An 18405-nucleotide genomic window follows, 5' to 3' on the forward strand; every position below is an offset into this window, starting at 1 on the left:
TGGCAAAAGTGCTGTTTAATGAATTAAAGAAGATAAAATCAGGAAACAGAGTTGCGGATGGCGTTAGTGCAGGGCTGAAGAGGCCTTGGTTCTCCAGGCTGGCGGAAGCGGAGTATCAGGTGGCCGAGATGCGGCCCAAGGCAGCCTCATGGGGCCGAGGCTATTGTGTGGGTCTGGGCAGCCCTCCAGCCCATGCTCAACCAAGGGGCCTGGCTGCACCCGCTGAAGAAGAGCGCCTCCTACAAATCAAAATCATTTGAAATATTTCATAATTAGGAAAAAATGGTTTCTTTCTTTCTTTCTTTCTTTCTTTCTTTCTTTCTTTCTTTTTTTTTTTTTTTTGAAAAAATGGTTTCTAAAGAGCACTGCCTCTGTGGAAGGGATCTGGAATAAGGCCAATAATAAAATTAACAGGACCTCGGTGTGAGCCACTGACCTCTGTGGCAGTATTGGCTGTGTCATCAGCTCCTTCCTCAACAGAAAACCTGAGCCCATTCGCAGGAGAGAATGTAGGGCTCTCCCCCGGCTGCCAGTCAGCTGACATGTTCAGATGCTGTTAATCATAAATGGGAGAGGTCCTGCTAACCAGCAACCCCTGCCCAACACGCACCATGTTTGCATATTCAAAAGGTGACATCATATCAAGCCTCAAGGTGCTCACCATTCATTTGGAAAAGATAAGGCTAAGACACACATGGATGGTATTTGAGAATACTTATTAAGCAATAAGTAGCCAGCTGCTGGATTCCAGAGTCGAGTTTAATCCCATTTCAGCCATTTAGAAGCCTGCACAAGAGCTTCGGTGGGCATAATTCCAAGTGGGAAAAGGCATGAACATTGCCAAATACATGCCTTAACAGCGTTTGCCTAAAATGGAAATGTCCTTAATGCTCCTACTGATTAAAAGAGGAGATTGAGAGCAACACAAATACCCATCACCTGGGTCTTCTTATATAAATATGATGCATTCTGGTTTTTTGTTTTAAACTGGAGAATGAGGAAGCTTGCTTTGTGCTGATATGGAAAAATCTCTACATCATTCAGTGTCCAAACAGGAGAGTAGGAGCCATTCTCCATATTTCAAGCAGAAAAGGATGCAGTGGAGGACATTGGTGAAAAAACAGCCAGGAGGGCTATGGAGCATAAAAGAGGGGGGCTCTTGTCCAAAGATGGAAGCTGCCAACTGTCCCTTGGCTGGATTAAAGGACTGAACACTCACTGCTGATGTGGCTAAAACCACCCCCCAGGTTGCTGGATCCTGTAGTGGGGGAAATGACTAATTTCTTCCTCCCACACTGGAATCTACCATCAGTGCCTCCCATTTGGAAGAATCTAACATGAAATTGGTCACATAAGCAAGTCTGGGAAAGGGAATGGTGGGTCCCTAAGATGAACTTGGACCCAACTGCCAAGAGACAATCTGGTACATTTGCTACTCAGATCCACACATTTCACTGTACCCATTCAACAACGACATCGTGCTTCTACCTAACAGAATGCAACTATATTCCTCATACAGATGAGTGCAGGCTCACTCTCTCCCCAAAAGAGGGGGACACATAGCGGGACCATGTGAAGAGGCAGCCTCAGCCACTGTATTCACCTCTGTGTGATGTCAGCTCTTCTTCTCGGTTTCATCACCACGGCATCCCGGATATTCTGTAATCTAAAGGCCACACTGTAAGGTTAACCACCACCAACACTCGATGCTACACATAACAAGCAAAGAAGAAAATATGTGTAGCCACCACAGTTCTTGTCAAAACTAGTTGATGGTGATAATAGTTGAGTAATAATTCACAATGAGCTTCTTCCAATATCCATTCCAGGTTCTCTTTGCCTTGAGCCTAAACCTTAGCTTTTGGGTTTTTTACCTAGCAGGATGACTTCAATCTTCATTTCTGAAAGGCCTGAGTTTATAGTAGACTGGCGAGTTGCAATATTATTCCAGCAACTTTTAGCACATTGAAGGGCTAAGAAGCACCCAGGAGAATTTCCTGGGCTCCAGACACAGTCTTTCCTGCCACCACTGTGTCACAGCAACCTAATTCCTCTGAGTAATTCTGACCAATCACCCCAGCCAGAACAGTAACCCTCTTCTTTGCCTGTCAATTCAGTGGCGTGAGAAATTTGAACCGTGCAGATGGCACTATCAACTTCCTGTTCAGTGGAACAATTGTATGTCCCTTGAGAAACCACTGTCTCCTTAGAAGCAAAACCTATAAGCCAGCTGATCGATGCTTCAAAGAAGGCAGGTGAATAATCTGAGTGATGTTCTGCATGTGACATCATGCAGATTCCTTTGACTCCCAGATCCATGTATCTGGACCATAAGAGACACAACACCACTTTTTCATTGCTGATTCAAAGCCTAATCCACATTCTGCAAGAACGTCACCCAAATTGCGGAGAGGTATCTCCCAATGGTGCCATTTTTGAAACTTCAAAGATTTATTCCTTTCCTTTATAATGATAGCTACCTTTGGGTGATGGAATATATGGTAAACCAATAAGTCCCAGGGGCATGAGCCCTATTCTATACTTCTTTTGCCATAATATCAGTTCCTTGGTAATAAGCAATGTTGTGCAGGACATGATGTCATGAAATAAAACATTCCGAAAGTTCACAGATGGTGGGACTGATAAAAGCACTGCAGGCAAGGGATGGGCAGCACAGTTAGACATAGTGTCCACTCCAGTAAGGACAAAACCATGCCCTCCATAATGGGAAGAGTTCCATGTAATAAACTTGCTACCAGGTGGCTCACTGGTCCCCCTGGGGAATGATGCCACACCAGGGCTCCCTACTGGTCTCTGCTGTCAGCAGTGACAGGCATTCCACAGTGACAGTAGCCAGATCTGCCTAGGAGAGGGAAAGTCCATACCGTTGAGCCCACGAGTAGCTTCCATCCCTACCGCAACAGCCATGTGCTACATGAGCCTATTGGACAAGCCTCAGGTGGCCGGGAAAAGGGCCGACTGACATCCACACAATGGACCATCCCATCCAGTTGATTACTGAGAGCCTTCTCAGTAGATGTCCCATGGTAGCATTCACACAAGACAGTGGCCATATGGGGAGGTCCATCTGCAAACCTCTGCCTCAACTCCCTTGTCACCCATATGCCAATCAAACCATTAGTCACCCATGAATTATGTAAATCTCAACCTCTGGCCATGTCTCCATCCAGACAAAATGGACAACTGCTGTGTTGGCCTTGAGAGAACTTCCCTTACCACATTCCTGATGTGAGCTATAATGTTTCAACAGTCCACATCTACCTGGTGCCTTCAAATTGCAAGGGACCATCTGTGAACTTGCCCCAAATGTTCTCTTCCTCTGTCAATTGTCAATTGCAAAGGGACATAGGTGTGCTCTGTGCGAGAATCAAAATGCAGCAAAAGGAGACACCTTGGGAGTCTGAGATACCTGCTCATGAGACTTACTTGTGTCTTCAGGACTCCCTCGACCCCTATCTGGTATATGCTATTTACAGTGGATGATGGATTGCTCCTGTACATGCCCAGCCTTATGGCCTGCTAGATCAGTATATTAATTATCTACTGCCATGTAAAAAATTACTCCCAAAACTTAGCAACACCCATTTGTTATCTCACGTGGTTTCTGGGAGTCAGGCTACACCAGGAGGATCTGGCTCAGGATCTCTCATGAGGCTGAGGTCAAGCTGCCAGCCATTGAGGGAGTCACCTCCAGCTTAACTAGCCATGCTGTAGACCAGTGGTTCTCAAATGGGGGTGATTTTGCTCCTCCAAGGATATTAGACATTTTTGGTCTACAACTGAGGAGGAGGATAGTGGAGCTGCTAAAATCTAGTGGGTAAAGGCCAGAGATGCTGCTAAACATTCTATAATCCTTGGGATAGCTTCCCACATCTAAGAATTATCTGTTCCCAGGGATTCCTGGGTGGCTCAGCAGTTTAGCACCTGCCTTCGGCCCAGGGCGTGATCCTGGAGTCCCGGGATCGAGTCCCACATCGGGCTCCCTGCATGGAGCCTGCTTGTCTCTCTGCCTCTCTCTCTCTCTGTCTCACATGAATGAATAGACAAAATCTTAAAAAAAAAAAAATTATCTGTTCCCAAAATGTCAAGAGTGCTGAGGTTAAGAAACCCCATTAGTGAGTCTTCTTTTGCCCTGGTCCCAACACAGAAGTGGCAGCCGTCTATATAACACAAACCATTGCCCTGAACTGTACTCTCAAAAAGTATATATGTTATCTCAAAAATCAAAAGAGGCACAAAACATGGTAGCTCTTTCTCGGTGGTAGGTGGTGCAAGTATAGCGATTTGCCTTTCTCTTTGGAAAGGAAATGTCAAATTTCCCAGACTACTGGACCCCCAGAAACTCCACTGGGGAGCAAGCCTTTGATTTTCCTTGGGGTTTATCTCCCACCCTCTGGCATACATATGTCTTACTAAGGTATCTAGGATCTGTGCTACATCCTGCTCATCATGGTGTCAATAACATAATATATCAGCATGCTGCTCTGGGGAATATCAGGATGATCAAGGCGCCTGCAGACCAGATCTTGTCAGAGGGCAGAAGAGTCACGTAGGCCTGAGGTAGGACAGTGAGGGTGTTTTGCTGATCCTGCTAGTTGAAAGCAAACTCCAGCTGGTGATCTTTGCTAATTTGGTAATGAGGGGAAAAAAGCATCTGCCAGAGCAACAGCTGTGCACAAAGTGCCAGGAGCACTGTTGTGTCACCCAATAAAGAGACTACATCCGGTCCAGTACCCGAATAATTTTACAAGAACCCACAGTCATTCCCCAACAACTGTCTCACTTCTGCTCATGTCACACAAATGAGTTACATGAGGGAATGGTCAAATGCCATGCTGGTCAAGTGCTAGATGGGAATACTGACCTCTGCAATCCCCCCAGGGATATATATAGCTCTCAGTTTACTCCGATGTAGAAAGAGCAAATTCGGAGAAGCTTCTGCGAGGCTAGGGCTGCTATCCCAAGGCTCACTACTCAGGTTAGGGAATCAAAGCGGGGGTTCTTTGAGTTGCTGGTACCTATTACAACTATATTCAGGAGTGGGAAAATAACCATATGGGGGCCAATGGACCAATTGGAACTCCGCAATGCAAGCACAGGCCAAAATTTCATTTATCCCCAGATTATTGCAAGTGCCATCCGCCCCCAGTGTCCAGAGGCTTTTGGGGCCCCTGGAGGTCAGTACTGCCTTAGAGCCAATGTCCAGAAATTCCTTCAAGGTCTGGCTATTCCCCTCCCCTCAGTCTACTGTCACCCCCATGAATGGCCACAGGTCTTTTGGGAAAGGCGTAAAGAAATATTTATGCTAGAAGCTCATAGCAATATTATCCAGATCCTTCTTAAGGCTTCTAGGCCCCTTCTTCATCTATGGTTAGACTTCTCAAAACCGAGCTTGCATCAAAGCCAGCTGAAGCACTTGCCAAAACAGACTGCTGGACACACCTGCAGAGTACGTGTGTCAGTAGGGCTGGGGAGGGCCTGAAAACCTGCATTTATCACACATACCCAGGTGATGCTGCTGCTGCCACTCCTTGGCCACAGTCTGAGAATCAGTGACCTGAGGATTTCTATGTCTTTGAATAGATTCAGGTCTGGGACTAGGGTGAAATGCTATGACTCTCTATCAAACAACTCAGGTTTCTGTGCACTAGACCTGGAGATTTTCCAATAACATAAAATAAAGTAATTCTTAGTAGACTGCCCAGATATTCTGGTTCTTGGGCCACCAAGAACAGTTAGCCAACATCAAAGACTCCTGGGTGCTAAAATACTCTGCTTGCTGCTTCAGGCACTATGCCCATTATAATAGTATCACCTATCTTGCTTTGACTTAAGGGCTGCCATTTGGCTCTGCCCCTGCAGAAGGCTGTCATCCACCGAAGTCAAGCAGTCTGTTTTAATGAAAACATCTTTTCCCATTGGTGGGTCTCTTAAGAACCCTTGAACAAGAAAGAAAGTTCAAAACATCTGCCACCGTGCTTGACCATGATAATATCAATCAAGAAAGACCTTTCCCATTGCTACCATTCTGTCTCCCCAAATTCCATCCTAGAGGAACCAGAACCTACCATGACCTACCATGGTTAGCATGGTAGGGTATGGGGTAGAAGCACTGCATGAGCAAAAAGAGAGGAAACTGATCCCAGCCCCATCTGTACTGAAGGCTTCTCTCTTGCCTAAGGTACGGATAAGGAGACTTATCTGCAAAACAAGGTTTTCATCTTTACATGGAATTTAATTACTAAAATAAGAGTACGTTGTATGACTTGAAGTGACTGGAGTTTCATTTATATGACTTTAAGAGTGACCAGAGAATTCAGGGATCTGCCTGAGTTTTGATCCAAGCGATGGCAAAGAAATATTCATTGAGGGGCGCCTGGGTGGCTCAGTCAGTTGAACATCCACCTCTTGATTTCATCTCATGTCATGGTCTCGAGGTTGTGGGCTCAAACTCCATGTCAGGCTCCACACTCAGTGCAGAGTCTGCTTATCCCTCTCCCTCTGCTCTTCTCCTCACTCGCACACTCTTTCTCTCAAATAAATAAATCTTTTTTTTTTTTTTTTTAAGAAATACCCATGGAGTGGCTTATAAAAGACACTGGGATATATAAGTAATGTTGCTTCGTAGTTGGACCCTCTAAGACCTGCTTGTTCAATGTACTGGCTAAAATGCCAAATAATGTGGAAATACACAGAGATGGTTATATCTTCATAGAGAAGGCAGGAGATAAAACAGCATGCTCCCAGACATAGCCAAGGCTTCCCAGATCCCCCAAAGGACCACAGAGACAGGCTGCTGTGGATGGCACCACCATGAGCAATGAGGATTCTATCATGGCCTAGAAGCACATCCATGGGCTTTTATACCCTTCTGGCCCTCCCTCACCTTTGATTATCCCAGAAACTCTGCTAATGTGCCTACACATTCAGGGAGTGTTAACCAGGAGACTGAGTGAAATGAATGGCAATTTCACGGGAGTATCCTACAGGAGGCTCAGGTTTTAGATCTGCTTGAGTTTCATTCCTGAATGTCCCCAAACCATTTACTGGAAAGTATATCATTTCTTTTCTTTTTGGTAAATGATAAAGTGTTTTAAATAAAGCATTCCAATATATAGATAAGTCTATTTCTGGATTCTGTTCTCTTCCTTAGATGCATCAGCCTATACCTGTACTGGCACCAGAATAGCAAGAAGGCCAGTGGGACTGCAGCAAAGCATGAGGAGAAAGAGAAGAAGAATGGGAGAGCTCAGAGAGGAATGTTCTCAAGGGTGGAAGGAGATTCACATTTGGCCTTTAAACTCTGAGTGAGCAACTGCAGGGTTTTGAGCAGAGGGTGAAATGATCTGATAGGTGTTAGCAGGATGATTCTGGCTGCTGTGTGGTTCCATGGAGGACAGGCTGTGGGGTGCATGAGTGGAAGCAGGAAGTTACTGAAATAGTCCAGGTGAGAGATGATAGCTTCTTGTACTAGGGTGCTGGAGGTGGGAGGGGTGAGAATGTGAGAATCTGGGTATATTCTGAGGGTGGAGCCAGCAAGGTTTCCTAATGAATGGGTTCTGAAGTGTGAACAAAAGAGTGAGGTCGAGAATGATTCCAAGGTTCTTGTCTGAGTAACTGGAAGGATGGAGTGACTATTGCCTAAAATGAGATACAGTGTGGGAGGAATGGGTTTTAGGGAAAAGACCAAATTTTAGATATGTTTTATTTGGAAGATCTCTGATATTCAAGGAAAGATGTCAAGAGAAAGTTCAATACACAAGGCTTGTGTTCAGAAGAGAGATCCAAGCCAGGGAATATCTGGGGTCTCTTAGATAGACACAGTATCTAAGGCTGGGTGGTTAGATTAGATCACCAAAGGAGGGGGCCCAGACAGGGTTGAGATCCAAAGACTGGGACCTGGGACACCCCAACATCAAGAGGTCATAGAGATGGAAAGAAACTGCAAGGAGAGTGAGAAAAAATGGTTTATACTCTTGGAAGAGAGTATGGTATCACTGAAGCCAAGAGAAGACAGTGGCCCAAGAAAAATGGTTGGATCAGCTCTACCACAGGCTACTGACAAAAGCTGTAGCAGAGCAAGATGAAGACCAAGAATTCACCACTGGATGCAGCAGTGGTCATTGGTGATTTGCCAAGGGCAGTTCTGGAAAGGGTAGGGCTGAAAGTCCTAACTGGAGAAGATTCAAGACAAAAAGGAAGACAAGTATTAAGAGACAGTCACTGTAGACATTATTTTTCTAGTAGTTTCACTGCAAAGGGAGACAGACAAATGGGTTAGTGAGGGAAAGGGAAGTGGAGTCAATAAATAGCTTTTTTATTTTAGGATGCAAGAAATGAAGGCAAGTTCAGACTCCAGTTGGAATGATCCAGTAGAGAGGATACACTGATGATGTAAGAGAGAAAGGAAAAATTGCTAAAGCGATATATGGGCACCCATCCAGGCAGAAAGGGCACTCTCACACTGCATACTGATTCAAGGTTTTCAGAGGGAAATTTGGTATTATATACTGAAATTACAGACGCATGCATTCTTGAACACAGCATTTTTACTTCCAAGATTCGATTCTGTAGATATGCCACCATCTATGTGCAAAGACATATCTACCTATTATTTATTAGAACACTATATATAATACCAAAATCCTAAAAAAAAAAAATCTTGAATGTATATGGGTAGTGGATGGTTAAATCCATACCTGAAATACCACGGAGCACTGGAAATGAGGTTGATGTCGACATTCTGTTCCGGAAAGTCTCCAAAATTGCATAAGTGAAAGATATCAAAGGACAGAAGAGTACATGGTATGCTCCCACCTGTGAAAAAAAAAAGCAAGGAATAAGTTGATACACAGAGTTATATATAAAATGTGTGTATGTACATAGAACATTTCTGAAAGGATTTACTTTCCACTGGATATCCCTTTTCTGAACTTTCCACTATTTTTAGGAGGTGTATTTATACTTTTCATTAAAGATTAATACAAAAAGAAAAATATCTTTGCTAGAAAGAAAACCAGAAAATTCAACAATTCTGGCTGTGCATTATTGTATTAACATAGTGGACATTTTCTTATACAACATTTAAGGGAGAAAAGTCATTCTCTTCTAGGCTGTTTCAGAAAGTAGTCTTCTAAATTGATTTTTACTGAACCTGCAATGTCTTTATTCAATAATCTGCAACACTGGAACATAAATTTTCATTATGAATACCCAAGGTAAAAGATCTTTAGTTTCAAAGTGCATTTCTGTTGGGTACACAATAGGCATCCAATAAAAACTTGTTGGGTTGAATCAGATCACTAATTAGATGAATGTCAACACTAAGCATGTGGGAAATGGAATTTAAATACAAAGCACTGAGGTTCTCTTCTCTGTAGGTTTGTAGGTATGTATGCGTGTATGTGTACTTACTGTAAATTAGCAACTGTTCTCTTTATTTTCAGTTTACTACATAGAATAGAATGCAGTATGAATTAAACCAGAAAGCTATACTTTTTGAGACTTTTTTTATTTATTCATGAGAGAGAAAGAGAGAGAGGGAGAGAGAGAAAGAGAAAAAGAGAGAGAGAGAGAGAGAGAGAGAGAGAGAGAGAGAGATTGAGAGGCAAAGACAGAAGCAGGCTCCATGCAAGGAGCCCGATGTGAGACTCGATCCTGGGACTCCGGGATCACGCCCTGAACCAAAGGCAGACACTCCATTGCTGAGGACCCAGGTGTCCCCAGAAAGCCACCTTGATACAATTTAGCAAACTATTTAATCCTATTAACAATGAAGAAGTTATCAAGTAGGGGTGGAAAAGAAAATGAAGGGAAGACCACTCTCCAGAAGCAGAAATTATTCCTGAGATTGAAGTCTTAAAATGCACCTATACTGACTTAAGAAGGTGTTTTAAACATAAAGGTACTTGAATTAATAGTTCTTAAATATAAAGAAGGATACCCATTAGGTACTTCTGAACCGGGGAAAGTGGAAATTCATCATTTTAAGTGTCTGTCAGCGCGGAATCTCTTGTTTAGTACTTTCATGAGCCACATTCATATTGAAGACCACATCGAAGCTCTTGACAGATGACAAGACCTTGAACTGCCTTCTGAAATATCAAGTAAGACTGCATTCCTTTCTACGTTTTTAGTAGTAAGCATACTTATCGTAATCGAATCTTTTGAAAACTAGCACTCTATGCTACATAATGGCATCATATATAATAATCCTCTCATTTCTCAACCTTAAGCATTAGGGATTCTGTGCTATTTATTTAAGCTTGTGTGTTTTTTCTTTCCCCGGTTTCCTGAATTATTTATTAGTTACACAATACTCTTGCTCTGTGCTAAGTGCCGCTTCTCTCTCCTTTTGCAGCTGGAACACAAGTACATATTCTATTTCATTATCAATTTAAAGCTCACCTGAAGCTAAGGAAGTAATCATTCATTGTGACGGAATTGCTAGGATGGTTGTATATTTTCAAAAACATTAAGATTTTGTTTTTAATATTGGGTCTACTTGCTGCTTTTTTGGTTTGCTAATAGACAATGATATATAGGCTATCCATAAAATCTTCACACTGCAAAGCAATTCTTTGCAGGCAAGATCCACACCTTTACAGGCTCCCAAGAAGAAAAAAGGTGAAACTTGGTTCACTGACAAAACGTTCATCTTGAATTCAAACAGGAACTGACTGATGGAGCATTCCCCTACCTGTATGCAAGTCTATGCAAGGTGCTGTAGACCAGTATTTTTCAAACTTTATAGTGCATAAGAATCAACGGGGGATATTGTTACCATGAAGAGGCAGATTCATGGATCTGGGATGGAACCAGAGATTCTGCATTTTTAAGAAGGTCCTAAGTGATGCTGCTGCTGCTGGTCCCTAGACCTCATCTTGAACAGGAAGGCACAGAGCAATGGTCACCAAACCTGATTGCACAGTATGGGGGAACCCAGAAAAAATACAGATGCCCAGGTCCCAATTCTGTATCAGAACCTCTGGAGATGAAATTCAAGCCCTGTTAATTTTTTTAATGTTTCCCAAGTGCTTATGCACTGAATGTATTTCCCCAAATTCCTTTGTTGAAACCCTCATTCCTAACATGATGGTATTTGGAGATAAAGCCTTTGGGAGGTAATTAGATTTTTTAAAGATTTATTTATTTTTTCATGAGAGACACAGGCTGAGAGAGAGGCAGAGACACAGGCAGAGGGAGAAGCAGGCTCCATTCAGGGAGCACAATGTGGGACTCGATCCTGGATCCCGGGACCATGACCTGAGCTGAAGGCAGGTGCCCAACCGCTGAGCCACCCAGGCAATTAGATTTAAATGATGTCATGAGTTGGGACCCTCACGATAGGATGGGTATCCTTATAAGAAGAGACACCAGAGGGGTGCCTGGGTAACTCAGTTGGTTAAGTGTCTACCCTCTGCTCAGGTCATGAGCCCAGGGTCCTGGGATTGAGCCCCATGTTGCGTTCCTTGCTCAGAGGAGAAATATGCTTCTCTCTCTCCCTCTGACCCTCTGTACCCCCCCAACTTGTGCTCTCTCTCTTCCAAATAAATAAATAAAGTATTTTTACGAAAGAAGAAAAAGAAGAGACACCAGAGAGCTTACTCTTTCTCTTTCATCCAGTTGAGACACAGTTAGAGGGTGGCCACCTACAAGCCAGGAAGAGGAACTCAAATATGCTAACACCCTGATCTCAGACTTCCAGCCTCCAAAATTATGAGAAAATAAATCTCTGTTGTTTAAGCCACCTACTCTATGGCATTTTGTTAAGGCGGCCCAAGCTAAGACACGGGGAGAATCTAACATTATGCAGCGGAGATTGACGACTGTTGTTGTAAAGAATATTAAAGTGGCATAATCATAACTCTGTTGTAAGAGGCTTATAACTTATGGAGGAGCTAAGACTGGAGCCTATAAAAGTCACAGGTACTCAAGTGTAAGCCTGGGCCAGAGAGGTAGAGTATTAAGAGCCCCAGAACAAGAGTGCAACCAGGGTGGGGATGATGAAGGAAGAAAGCCGTCACTTCCTAAAGAGTTCTACTGAGGACCAAATTTTTAAAGATTTTACATATTGTAAATATGTACAATACAATATACATTATACAATAAAAGACTGCACAGATAATAAGCATTCAGTTACGACTTTGATCACCATATATACTCAATGTAATCATTACTTAAATCAAAATATAGAACACTGCCATCACCCCAGAAAGTTCCCTGGAACACTGTCCAGCCAATTTCCAGCATTCATAGAGGCAACCACCATTTCGATTTCTATCACTGTAAGTTAGCATGATTTGTTTTAGAATTTCACATAAATGGAACATTTTTGTATCTGGCTTCTTTTCGTCAACATAATTATTTTGGGATTTATCTACTTTATTACATGTATCCATACATGTAATATCTTCTTATGGCTGAAAGATATCCCATGGCATAGATAGGACAATTTGTCCATCTATATAAATGTTGCTAGACATTTCAGTTGTTTCCGGTTTAGGGTTATTAGAAATAAAACTACTATAGAATAGTCTTCCTAATGTCTTCTTTTAAAAAAAAAGCATTTTAATTTTTCTTGGGTAAATACATAGAGGTGATATTTCTGAGCTATGGGATAAATATATGTTTAACTTTATAAACAAATTGCCAAACAGCTCTCCAAAATGAATGAATCATTTTATGTTTCCACCAGCGATGTACAAGAGTTCTGGTTACTCCATATTCTCGCCTTAGCATTGCCAGTATTTTAGATCTTTACTTTTTTAAAGTTCACTCATCTGTGTGGTAAGACCGAGACTTTTGAGAAGCAATGTAGCAAAGTAGTTAAGAGTACTGAGTCCTTGGAGAATAATCTAGAAATATAAAGAGAATTATTGATGTAATAACCTTTTGAACAAGCAAGTCCATTTCTAGGAATCTACCTACATTTATATCTACTCAAGTACAAGAGAAAATGTACAACTTTATTCCATGCAGTATTGTTTACAATTAAAAAAGGTCATTAGGAATGCAAGGATCCAGTAATCGGGAACTAGTTGAAATAAACTACAGTGCACCGACACAATGGAGTTCTAAGAAGTTCTAAAGAAAGGATGAGAAAGGATTGTAGGTACTGATATAGAGACATCTCTAGAATATACCATTAAGTGGAAAAAATTTTCAAAAGCAAGAAGTATGTATACAAAGAAAGAGGAGTTAAAATAAGACTATATATCTACACACATACATATATCATATGTGCAAAAAAACGTACAAACGGACATATAAATAAGGAACTAATAAAATATGGTCATGTGTAGAAGGAAAGAAAAACTAAGCAGAGAGAGCAGGGGTAGAAATAAGACTTTTCCTAAATATTTTCCCATATACTTTTGATTTTGAATTACATAAATGTATTGCCATTAAAAATTACAAGTAAGGTATTCAGTTGAAATAAATTTACCCCATTTCATCAAATTCTTAAAAAATTTACAACTAAAAAACCCCTAAAGTTGGAAAGCAAACCTAAACATATATCAAATTGACAACATGAGCACACAGAAAAATTGTAGAAAGAAACAGATTCAGTGAAAATCTGGGAGACTTTAATGCTTCTCAAAAAGAGACAGGCAGAAATCAGTGGTCATCACCGAGGTGGTTATTAACAAAGTCCTCCCTTTGAGAACTGACAAAAGAAGAAGCACTTGTCCTGCTGCCCCTGCCTAAAATGCTTTTCAGGGTAACCAAATGGATCTACTTCATTAGGGAAAACTCTTCTTCACTAATGAGTGGCTGCTGATTAATGTAGGAGAAATGTTAACATTAGAAAAATCATAATTTTGTGATTTCTAAAGAATGTTAATTTAGTCAAGGGCTATCAAATGGAATGGGCCATGCAGTGAATGGCTGAGGGGGAATGGCACATCTGTATGGTGATGACGTAACTCCATACCAAAAACTGTCAGGTCACGAGGGAAATCATAGCAGTGTCTAGCAGCCAGCTCTGGGGACCATCACACAACCCAGAGGACAGTCTGGGTTCCAGTGATATTAAAACCAGATGGCATGTGCCTCCTGAAGAAATGCCATGTAAACCATACAATGGCACTCAAAATGTATTCTAGATAAAATTTATTAACATAAATCAATCAAACTCTTAGATGTAACTTCTGGTTTAGAGGAAATACAGGGGACAGAGGAGCAGGGTAAGTGACAACATGAGGAAATAATCAAACATTGAGTAGGAAAATTAACAGATGAAGAAAAGGACTGTTTTAGATTTAAGACACCTAAGGGACATACAAACTGGATAAAATGCAGGCTCTGGACCTAAACCCTGATTTGAACAAACTAGCTTTGGGGAAATAGTTATGTGATAATTAGGATAATTTCAATATGATCAAGGGATAGGATGCTATGGACACTTACTGGCAGGGAAAGAGAAAGACTATGAAAAGAAAACTATTTCCAACATTATGATCTTGTTTTAGTAAAAAAGACATATATGTATAAAAATATGGAAATACATGTAATAAAAGATTACCACTTAACAGTCTTGGGGTGGTGAGTATATCAATTATTTATGGTCACACAAATTACCAAAAACTTGGTGGATTAAAACTATAAAAAATTATTATCTCAAAGTTCTTTAACTCAGAAGCCCAACATGGGTGTCATAGAGCTAAGATCAAGGTGCTAGCAGGGCCACATTCCTTTCTAGAGGTTCTGGGGGAGAATTTATTTCCTTGTGTTTCCCAGCTTCTAGAGGCTGCCTGCATTGCTTGGCTCATGGCTGCTTCCTCCACTTCCTCCTTCATTAGCAGATCATGCCCTTCTCACCCTACATCACGCTGAACTTCTCTTCGGCATCCTTCTTCCATTTGTTAGGACCCATGTACACCAGGCCACCAGAATAACCCAGGACACTCTCCCATCTCAAGGTCACCTGATTAGCAATCTTAATTCCATCTGCAACCTAAATTCGCCTTTGCCTTGTACCTTAACATATTTGCAATTTCTGGGATTAGGACATAGATATTTTGGAGGGGCCACTATGCAGCCTTCCACAATGGAAACATGGTGTTTCTTTTCTTGTTGTTGCTCATCTGTATTTTCTGGCTTTCTACAATGCTCATATATGGCTTCTGTAATAACAAAAGGCTATTCTTCATTTAAAAATAAGTATAGTGCTGAGGGAGGAAGCAATACTGTAAGCAGTAATATTACAAAGATCATGAATAAACACCTACAGCAGGAATGCATAAACCATACGGCCTAATAGGTGTTGGTGCCTTGGAAAATTTCCACTGACAGGATCATATTTAAAAATGCTATAGTTCAAATGTGTATGAAAGGGCAGATGCTACATTCTGGAAAATGTTATGTATCAAGAGAAAAAAATGACTCTAGGGATGACAAGGACACCATGGTCAAAGAGACATGTGAAAAGTATGAATAACAATATTCATAAAATGTGAGTTCAAGTCCCAGCTCTGTCACTAACTAGCTGTGTGACCTGTGCCCGTTATTTAATCTCTCTTTGCCTCCACTGCATTATCCGAAAGAGGAGACTTTTCTCTTGGGGTTGTTGGAGGATTGAGCGATTTACTACTTGTACAGGGCTTAGAACTGTGCCTGGCACATGACAAGGACCCTATAGACACTAGTCAGTAATGGTTATGGTTCTGGCAGGTGTTTGTGGCCACCTGTTTCAGACGGAAAACCACTTCTGGAATTTTACTTAAGCTGGTACTTATGTTCCATCACTTTGGGGAATCATAAGAGTCATGCACTGATTATCAACGAGGTTCTTACACTCAAGGATACTAGAGTAATTAGCCTGAGGGTTTCACTACTGGAATTTTCGCCAAATGGCTAGGTTCCCAGGAAACACCCCAGTGGCATTAGCACAGTGGCTAAATAATATTTTTGAAGCATCAACAGCTCTTATGCCCAGAATTGCCAATATGCCAAATGGTGCTTATAACTATGGGGTTCTAACATTTGTATCGTGATGGAGAGAAAAGTCTAATAATTTGCTACTTTGACAATGTGGGGGCAAAGCAAGCAAGTTTTCTGGGGCTGTGAGAGACTGGAGACAACTTCAGTATATATCATGCATCAGGACTCTTCAAGACTGAGACGTGGCATAGAGCCCAGGCTGACCAAAGAACTCCTCCTTTTCTCTCCCTGATAATCTTTCACCTGCATAGGGGCTACTACTGACAAGAACAACCATCTGAGCAAGCACTGCTTGTATTACAACCGCACTTTATAAAGCACGATGCCCAAAGTGGTCAAGAGATTCACCATGTTCTAACGGACGGCAGAGCTGGCCCAGAACCTAGGCACATCCATATAGTTATCCGAGGAGAACCTGGGTGCCAAAGACTGAGTGCTCTGGGCTCAGGCAGCCTGGAATAGAGCGAGGAAACCATGAAAAGTTAGGAACAGAACCTACACGGAAAGGTAGAAGAACAGTTACTGGGATCCCTGGGTGGCGCAGCGGTTTGGCGCCTGCCTTTGGCCCAGGGCGCGATCCTGGAGACCCGGGATCGAATCCCACGTCGGGCTCCCGGTGCATGGAGCCTGCTTCTCCCTCTGCCTGTGTCTCTGCCTCTCTCTCTCTCTCTCTCTGTGACTATCATAAATAATTAAAAAAAAAAAAAGAACAGTTACTTGGAGTGTGCTCTCCTCCTCTACTTTTTGGCTCAACCTAATATTTTTTAGAGACTCACAATTTAAGAAAAGCCCCTGTTGATGTCACAAAGGATGTCAAAATCTGTGCATAAGGCACGGTCCTGCCCTGGAGGGCCACAGATTCTCACAGAGAAGACATGCATGAAGTCGAAATGTTAGCAAGAATCCTGATTTCATAACGCTGGTAGTCACTAAGTACTTTCCCATATAGTTCCCAAAACTCATACATCGGGCAAGTATGATTTGTCCCTTTTTATAAATAAGACAATGAACCACCGACCAAAGACACTGACATGGTTCAAGGTCAGAGACCTAGCAAGTGGACTCTGTCTTCTGCTCACCTCATACACATCACACGGGTAGTTTAGGACAAATGTTTTGCTTTTTGATGACATCTGCAAATGCTTTGGGGGTTTTTACACAGTATACAATACATTGTTTGATTATCCAGGATTATTTCCATTACCAAGATCGATGTTTTTTAAAAGCATTTAAAATGCTTTTAAATGTTTTTTAAAAGGTTTATAAGAAAAACCATTTGTAACAAAGGAAGGAAGAGGGACATTGTCAGGGCAATGGGGAAAGCAAGACTGAATATGTTATCATGTACACTTTTAGCAAAGATTTTTAACTGCAAAAACAAATGTTCATTGAAGAAAATTTTGATCATAAAGTGGAATGAGAAAAATATCTGTTCTCCTACCAACCAGAGAAAAGCCATGTTCAGCAACCTCTCATTCCCCAAATTTTTTAAGATCATACATACTATAAAACTTGACGACTGATATTAAGCCTCTGAAAATTCTTTACCTCTAAATATCTTTAAGTGATGAAAAAAAAAAAAACACTTTTCTTTTTCAGCCTAAGGTGTGTTAGAGCAGACAATGAAGAAGATGCTCAAAACATTCACATTGGCTGTGTTCTCAATTATATTTCGGAAATTAAATAGGGAGGCACAGGGAGCTGGAGGAGTGTCCTACGTACCCATTAGCTTTCTACCAGCAGAAATATTTGATCCTGCCTCCAGCAAGGCTCCAGTGCGGTGGCTGAAACCTTTGATCTTGCGTCCCACTCCAGCATATGGTGCTACTAAGCATAATCAAAGTGCAAATCTTTATAGAAAATTACAGAGACTCTGAGAAGGGGATGGTATTCTTTTACTTTAATTTCCTTCCCTGCCATATTCCTGGTCTTAAGGAAAAAGCATTTGGTCTTTTGATGAAATCTGCAAACACTTTGAGGGTATTTACACCGTGTATACAGTCAATTATTGGACTGTTCGAGATTATTTCCATTGCTGAGATTGATAGACTGTTTCTTGCCAGGATAGCGCCACAGTTTTCAGTGGCGTGGGTATGAAATTGCCTCCCTTATTTTGGCCTTACATTGTGACATTAGAATAAGGAGACACTGCAGCTCTGGGGCAGATGGGGGGCTGGGGCTTGCCACATGTGCATCCAGGCTTTGATTAAAAAAAAAAAAATCACTGATAACAGACAGGAAGAGTGACTCATCCTTGAAGTCAATACTCTTTTTTTTTTTAAGATTTTATTTATCTATTCATGAGAGACACAGAGAGAGTGGCAGAGACACAGACAAAGGGAGAAGCAGGATCCCGTGAGGGACTCCATCCCAGGACCCCCCAGGATCACAACCTGAGCCAAAGGCAGATGCTCAACCACTGAACCACCCAGGAGTCCT

At 41.8% G+C, this 18405-nt stretch overlaps 1 protein-coding gene across 11 annotated transcripts in view; it reads right to left on the reverse strand.

Annotated features, from left to right (window-relative positions):
- Positions 1-18405, reverse strand: part of LOC140608777 (uncharacterized) — a 27852-nt gene continuing 9447 nt past the window's right edge. For 10 of the 11 annotated variants that reach the window (XR_012010758.1, XR_012010761.1, XR_012010760.1 and 7 more), the window contains 3 exons: positions 8721-8838; positions 1604-1666; positions 1-239 (listed from right to left, as the gene is read on the reverse strand). The gene's annotated coding sequence lies outside the window, so the exon portion shown is untranslated. The remainder of the gene's footprint in view (positions 240-1603; positions 1667-8720; positions 8839-18405) is intronic. The other variant, XR_012010752.1, reaches the window with a different exon arrangement.

The sequence above is a fragment of the Canis lupus genome, chromosome 18, assembly GCF_048164855.1.
Source record: "Canis lupus baileyi chromosome 18, mCanLup2.hap1, whole genome shotgun sequence".
Lineage (NCBI taxonomy): Eukaryota > Metazoa > Chordata > Mammalia > Carnivora > Canidae > Canis > Canis lupus.